Below are 7,401 nucleotides of genomic sequence, written 5' to 3'. Positions count from 1 at the left end.
GCCCCTCCCTCAGAAAAAGATTTTATGCTCCTTGTCAGGTCTGGGTGTGAGGAACTAGTGTGTATTCCTGGTGGAAATAGTGACCTCCCTAATGATAGCGATTATATGGTGTTTTCTGTGGGCCAGATCTTCACTCTGCCATAAAATGCAAACTCAGTGGGTGGCCTTGGGCCAGTTACTGTCTCTCAGTCCTGAACATAAAATGGGAAGAGGGAGAATTGTGTGCGCCACCTTGAGCTCCTTGGAGGAAAGGTAAATACAGTCATACCTCGGGTTACAGACACTTCAGGTTGCGGTTTTTCGGGTTGCGGACCGCCGAAACCTGGAAGTACCAGAATGGGTTACTCCCGGGTTTCGGCACTCGCGCATGTGCAGAAACGCTAAATCGTGCTTTGCACATGCGCAGAAGTGCTGAATTGCAACCCACGCGTGCACAGACGCGCCGCTGCGGGTTGTGAACATGCATCCCGCATGGATCACGTTCTCAATCCAAGCGTCCACTGTATATGTGTAATAACAATAGTAATAATAACAGCAGCATGACTTGGTGAGTCAGCTTCCGAAGCTCCACCCATAAGAGCTGCGAATGGTGAGGGTCCTTTTTGGGGGGAGTGGTAAAAAGTGCACTTCTGCTTCCAGAATGGGACTTTTGCAGCTTTGCAGGCCAGTGGCCAAGTCACCACCAGAGCAACTCATGCGCATATGTGTTTCCTTTTGGAAACTTGGGAAATGGGCAAAGAGCAGGGGGTCCCTGAGTCTCCCTTTTAAAAATTATGTGTTTATGGTGTTTAGTTTTCACTTTGATCCCATGGAAGCTGGGAACATTGCACAGTTCACTCCTCACATGCCCACCATCTTAATTTGTTTGGGGTGGGGGAAGAGCAAGTAGGGGCCTGATCCGTCCTGGGCTCAGAGGAGCCTCTTGGCTCCCCATAGCTCAGAGGAAGCTCCAACAACAGCAAGCAGAATGAGCTTGTTTTTCTTCTCTGAAAAGTACCCTACATTTGTGTAGATGCAAATAAATTAACAGCTGCAAAATTTATGCAGGTTTGTGTCAACTGTCCGTGGCTTGATCCTTGTAAGCACCCAGAAATGCCCCCCTTGTGAGGAAACAGGTGCCGTGAAAGTAGCAGCGCATCAGGCCTGCCTGGAAGACCTATGGAGCAAATGCTGAAGCAGTGAATGGGAAGCTAATAAAGTTTTAAATAAGATTCAGATGTTCCCTGACTTGTAGAGACAGCCTAATGAGCTGATGCTTCTATTAATAAAGGGATGGAGGGTTTTAAAGGCGGGACGTAGCCATGTTCCTGGCTGCTGCCAAAGGCTGACACTAAAGATCACCAGTTTTCCTAACCATGATAGATGCCTGTGCTGTAGGTGTGTGTCCCAAGGAGGGGTGGAGAAATCTGCCAATTTCTTCCATTTCTCATTTTTCCACTCTTAAGTGCAGTTTGCTGCATTTGCATTTGCATTTGCATTTTTTTTTCTTTGTTTTAAGTCCTCACAAAAAAATGCATTTTTAGTGCTAATGTGCAAATATTGTATGCCAATTTGGGCTATGATGCTCATTTCTGCAAGCAATTTTCCCCAATATAGTAATGTGATTTTGGATGTTGTTCTCAACAATATGCACACTTTTAGGCACGCCCCCCCCCAGCATTTTGGTGCACATTCTTTTGGTTAAAGAACTGCAAATTTTGAAGGGTGGCTGTCTTTTGGTTCATGCATTTTGCTGCCTGAGGTAAAGTCGAGGGCTGCCATGTTTTGAAGAGTAAAAAAGAGGTGCCCTCTGATGACTCTCATTTTAAATACCCTTACAGTGGTACCTCAGGTTAAGTACTTAATTTATTCCGGAGGTCTGTTCTTAACCTGAAACTGTTCTTAACCTGAAGCACCACTTTAGCTAATGGGGACTCCTGCTGCTGCCACACCGCCGCAGCATGATTTCTGTTCTCATCCTGAAGCAAAGTTCTTAACCTGAAGCACTATTTCTGGGTTAGCAGAGTCTGTAACCTGAAGCGTATGTAACCTGAAGCGTATGTAACCTGAGGTATCACTGTACTATATGTGGGCTATAGAAGCTATGATATATTGCTGAGGGGGGTGGGCAGGAGAAGAGAAGAGGAAAGCAAGTCTTCAACCGCCAGTTATATCTATGTGTCATCCAGAAAGTACCATATTTTTCGCCCTATAGGACGCACTTTTCCCCCTCCAAAAATGAAGGGGAAATGTGTGTGCGTCCTATGGGGCGAATGTAGGCTTTCGCTGAAGCCTGGAGAGCGAGAGGGGTCGGTGCGCACTGACCCCTCTCGCTCTCCAGGCTTCAGGAGAGCCCCAGCTCCAGCTCCACAAGGTCGGGGGACAGCGGGGAGGCGGAACGCCGCCATCCTGCTGTCTCCCGATGTGGTTTGGAGGCTGACGGCGGGGAGACGCGTGCTTCTCCCCGCCGCCAGCACTGCAAGCTCCGGGGACAGCAGGGAGGCTGAGCGCGTCTTCCCGCTGTCCCCAGACCTGGTCTGAAGGCTGGCAGCGGGGAGAAGAGCGCTTCTCCCCGCTGCCGGCCCCACAAGCGCCTGGGGGGGAAATAATTTTTTTTTCTTTATCCCCCCCCCCCAAAAAAAAAAAAAAACTTGGTGCGTCCTATGGGCCAGTGCATCCTATGGGGCGAAAAATACAGCATAGCCAGAGATATTTTGGCAAATTAAAAAAAATCCACCCAGACAGAAATTTTACCCCTGAAAAAGAGGACGTGTCCTGGGAATAGAAGACACATGGCAACCCTAACCAGAATATGGCAGACCTTCCTGATTACCGTAGTTTGTTACCGTAGTCTGGGTTAAGAGTATGGATAGGGAATATCAGTCAGCCCTCCAGGCCTCTCTGCCAGGCCCAGTTCCACTCTGCAAGCTCCTAGAGTGCTGTCAACTGACTGAAAGGTGCCAGTGAGCTTGGATGGGAGGGCTTCGGATGTGGCAGCGCCTCTGCTTTGCAGACTTGGGGGGCTGGGAGCTGCAGTCCAAAGCATCCAGGGGGCATCAGGTTGGCGAAGGCTGCTCAGCCAAGATTGCTCTGAATGCTCCTCCCCTCTGAGCATGTTGCACCTGCTGCCACCTCTTTGCTCTCTCGGCTTGATGTGCCAGCCTGTCCTTTTCCCTCTTTGCAATGGAAAATTGTGGGGTGGGGTGGGGGGGAGATGGTGGGAATGGCTTGTGAGACCTGTTGTGTCGCTTGGCATCGTCAGTAAATCTCTCTAGCTGGATACTTTGTGTTGCTGTCAGGGGAGAGAGGAGGGCCCGGTGTAAGCTCCCCAAGCTGAGAAACGCAGCTAAGCTCCTTATGTGAATTTCCCTCGCAGAGGAGAGAGAGGCTGCTTTCTGCGGACTTTATTTTTACATTTTCTCTTCAAACAGTGAATTGCCTGGGAAATGTGATGGCTTGGCAGTTTTGGAGCTGCAAGCCATTGCTTAATCCAGAGAGGAGAGTTTAATAAACGGCATAGCCACTTTGAAATGCCTGGTCTCCTTCAGGCCGAAGGGTTCAAATCAAAACACGGCCATCCCTGCATCCATCCCTGGCTGGCAAATTAACTTCTGTGACCTTTGCTTTAAGAGGGTCAAGACACTTTGCTGGGGTATTAAGTAATCAGTGATGCTTCCCTTGAAGGAAGAAGCTCAGGGAGGTGTGTTGTGGCTTTTTTACCTCCTTTCCTCCGTTTGCTTTACATCTGGGGGTGAGGGATCCCTTAGGGCCAGTGGCGTAGTGTGGGTTGCCATCGCCCAGGGTCATGCAGAGGGAGGGAAATGGAGTACGCATGCACATTCAATGGTGTCTGCATCACCCAGGAGATTGCAGCCACAGAGATAAGAGTTGTTCCATTGTCTGGAGAGGTTGCTTTCTGGTTCGCCTGGAGAAGCCGTTTTCAACGGAGCCCAGCAACGGAGGCACACAGCTGTACTCAGGAACTGAGGCAGCACTAGGTGTTGAAATTTTGCACCCCTAATAAACTTGCGCCCAGGTCAACTGCCCCTGTGCCCCCTCATGCTATGCCACTGGTTAGGGCCAGCCATCATATTAGGTGGAGTGATGCAGCTGCCTCAGGGAGCTAAGGCTGGGAGTGGAAGCAGCTTCCCACAATTCCCTTTGAGGCCCCAAAGCTAGCCAGCTGCTGTCAGGGTGGTGGAGGGTGTTTTTCCCACTGTTGAAGGAAGCTTCAACTGCCAGTCTGGTTGCATTGGGAGGGGTCAAAGGGCACCATCCCCTCCTTTGTCTCGGGCAGCGAAATGGCTTGGGCCAGCCCTGGTATTGGTTAAGCCTGTTGTAGGGCCAAACTACCCATGACAGTTTGAAAGCCTGTGTCTTTAAGTGACGGTCTATCTCCACAATGACCATTGACTCATTGGCTGCCACTTGGAGACAGTGATCTTTTGTGGACCATTAGTTAATTAGCAAATCGTTAAGTACACATTTGGCCTTGGTGGGAGGGAGCAGCTGGGAAACCTCAGAAGAGGAGGGCTCAGAGCCAGAGGATTAGTGGTGGGATGCTGAGGAGCAGTCAGAGGGGCAACAGGGTTCAGTGAGCAGGAAGAGCCAGTGACAGGGAGCAGTTCAGACTCCGAGACTGCTGGAGAATCCCTAGAGTCTCCCTCTCCTGCTGCAACCAATTCCCCTCTCCTCTGGTCTCCAAGAACGCGCAGAATAATTAGCAGAGCAGAGGTCAGAGGTGCACAGACGCAGTTTGAGACTGCTTGGGAAACATCCAGGATGGTTGGGACCTTCAGTCCTGGCAACTGCTCCATAAGGGCAAGATCTACTGGGGAGTGTTGCTGAGACCACTAGGCTGAGTTGTATGTTCAATTCCTTGAATAAAGAATTAACTTCACTGACAATGGAGGTCTGCTTCCTTTACTGCTGACATGCTTCTGACTCCATCCCTGACAGAAGGCTGTGTCTCCCTATTCTGCAAAGGATTTGAAGCTCTGCAGCCACCTCTTCTACCTTCTATGCTAAAGCCTTTATTTCAGTATCAGAGCTCAGTTGGAAGTAATATGGACTCATATTTAGGGTGGGAACAGTTGTTTTTGTTGATGATGAATTTATTCTCTTAACTACTTGACATTTTGCTGCCATAGTTTGTATTCAAAGTGGTTTGGTGTTATCTAAAATCAGAAAACATGTCATTCTTAAATTAATTGATTGATTATACTATATATATCATATACCACCTTTCAACATATAACAAGAGAATGTGAATTTCCTCCAGGATGCCAAACAAGTGATTGTATACATGATGAACATGGAAAGACAATGGATAACTAATTTAAGTGATGTCAGGTGAGTGAACATAACTTAAAATGCAATAAGGCTGGGAAGCATCTGCTGCACATCCTTTCCACCAAGTGTCCCTCTCCAAAGCGGAGAACCGCATGCTTTTCTTTCCCTAGCGCTATCAGCATTTCCAAGTGCCCCTGGCTTTGCCCTTAGCTAAAGACTGTCCACCTAATGACGTTTAGCCTGCGGATGTTTCAGAATCTGTAGCCAGCTAAACTTTGCATCTGAGACTCCTAAACTGAATTTAGCAAGTGAGATCTGGCTTTGTCAAGTTGTTAAAAACGTTGGACTTGGATCGCACCATGGTGGGGCATGCTGAATAAAAGCCCTTCCTTCCCCGTGTTGTGAGTTTAATCCTTGTTAGGGTCATCTACTGATGGTGCCAAGCATTAGGAAGTCCTAGGCTGCAGAATTTGCCCCTTATAGCTGATTCAACAGAACTGCACATTGTTTTGATTGCCATGGGCAAACTTGATTTCATTTTCCTCCCCTTGTCATGACTTGGAGAAGCTTTGCTGGACAGACTCTCTGCTGTACCCAGAAGGTGCAAAGTCCCATGTCAGCAGATGGCCCCGTGCTTTTTCTTTCCAGACAGCCTTACTGACCATCTCGTCCCAGTATGAGCAGCTGCCCTTTTTCTTTTTCTGCCCTTTTCCTGTCTGCAAAACATAAACCTCCCCCCTCTTGCTTTGTTCTGTTTCTGACCTGGCTTGCAGTTCCATCCACCTGTGCCCGCCTTGAGCAATATATAACCTCTAGCCAGCGTTCCTTGCCTTCGCTAGCTGCAATTGTTTCAGGGTTTGTTCATTTCTTCAAAAACATGACAGCTTGTTGATGAACAGGTGTCTCCTGGGACGTGCAGTTGCCTTGTGCAAAGGGAAGGACGAACCACTCCAGGAGGTTTCTCTATACCTTGGTAGTGTAAGATGGTTGCTTAACAGACTTCACTTTTTTACACACACCCTCTCATGATAGAAACTTTTCTCCTTCCAATTAAGGGGAAAAGGGGACTTTGGGGCAGCTTGTGAGGTTGTGTGTGTGTGTGTGTGTGTACGCACGTGTGCGCGTGTGCATATGTGCTTCAGAGAGGTGTCCCTTGTGGCACATACCATATTTTTCGCTCTAAAAGACGTCCTTCCCCCCCCTAAAAAGTAAGGGGAAATGTGTGTGCATCTTATGGAGCGAATGCAGGTGCGCACCGATCCCTCTTGCTCTCCTAGCTTCAGGGATAGCTGCCCGAAGCCTCCTGAATGCAGCAGGAGCGCTCGCGCTGTGCTCAGGAGGCTTCGTGTTGCTTTTGCTGAAGCCAGGAGATCAAGAGGGATCAGAGCCCCTTTCGTTTCTCCTCCCACTTTGCTGGAGAGGTGCTGAGCAGAGAAGGAGAGATTTTTTTCTTGTTCTCCTCCTCTAAAACCAAGTGCATCTTATGGTCGGGTGCGTCTTATAGAGCGAAAAATATGGTATATCAGAAACCCCATCTCTACACATGCAGTGCATAGTAAAACTATGGAACTACTCCCACAGGAGGCAGCGATGACCAACCTGGATGGCTTTAAAAGAGGACTGGACAGATCCATGGAGGAGAAGGCTAGCAGTAGCTACCAGGCATGATGGCTGTTCTCTGCTTCCACATTTGGAGGCAGTAATGCTTCTGAATGCCAGTTCTCGGAAGCCACAGGAGGGGTGAGGGCTGTTGTGCCTGGGTGCTGCTTGAGGGTTTACCCCTGGGCATGCTGGACCAGAATGGCCATTGGCCTGATCCAGCAGCCTCCTTTTATGTTCAGATATCCCCCATATACTTGATGTTCAGTTGGTCGTTCCATAGAGCTGCAAAGAAAGTCTACAAATTGGCTGTTTGGGAATCACCTAGCAACAGCTTTGTCAACTAATAACGAAATCTGATTGGTTACATTACAATGGAGTGTCACCAGTAAGATTTTTTAGAAAATGGCACTGAAGCATCAGCTGTGAGAATCAGAAAACAGATGGGGAGAAATATTAAGCTTTTGAGTGTCTTTTGGGAAACTTTTATGCCCCCTTGAAGCTCCTGTTTATTGCTGAAAGTGGCTGCTG

General features: G+C 48.6%; 1 long non-coding RNA gene across 1 annotated transcript; it reads right to left on the bottom strand.

Moving 5' to 3' along the window:
* Positions 1-4,989: 4,989 nt before the first annotated feature.
* On the bottom strand, positions 4,990-7,164 carry LOC307202713. The gene is made up of 2 exons (XR_013832974.1): positions 6,871-7,164; positions 4,990-5,156 (listed from the first exon to the last, which is right to left on the bottom strand). It is a non-coding gene; the product is annotated as an uncharacterized lncRNA (long non-coding RNA).
* Between the last annotated feature and the right edge of the window lie 237 nt (positions 7,165-7,401).

This window comes from Podarcis cretensis, assembly GCF_951804945.1.
Source record: "Podarcis cretensis genome assembly, chromosome: 14".
NCBI classification, from domain to species: Eukaryota; Metazoa; Chordata; class Lepidosauria; order Squamata; family Lacertidae; genus Podarcis; species Podarcis cretensis.
This window is presented reverse-complemented; position numbering and strand designations above follow the sequence as displayed.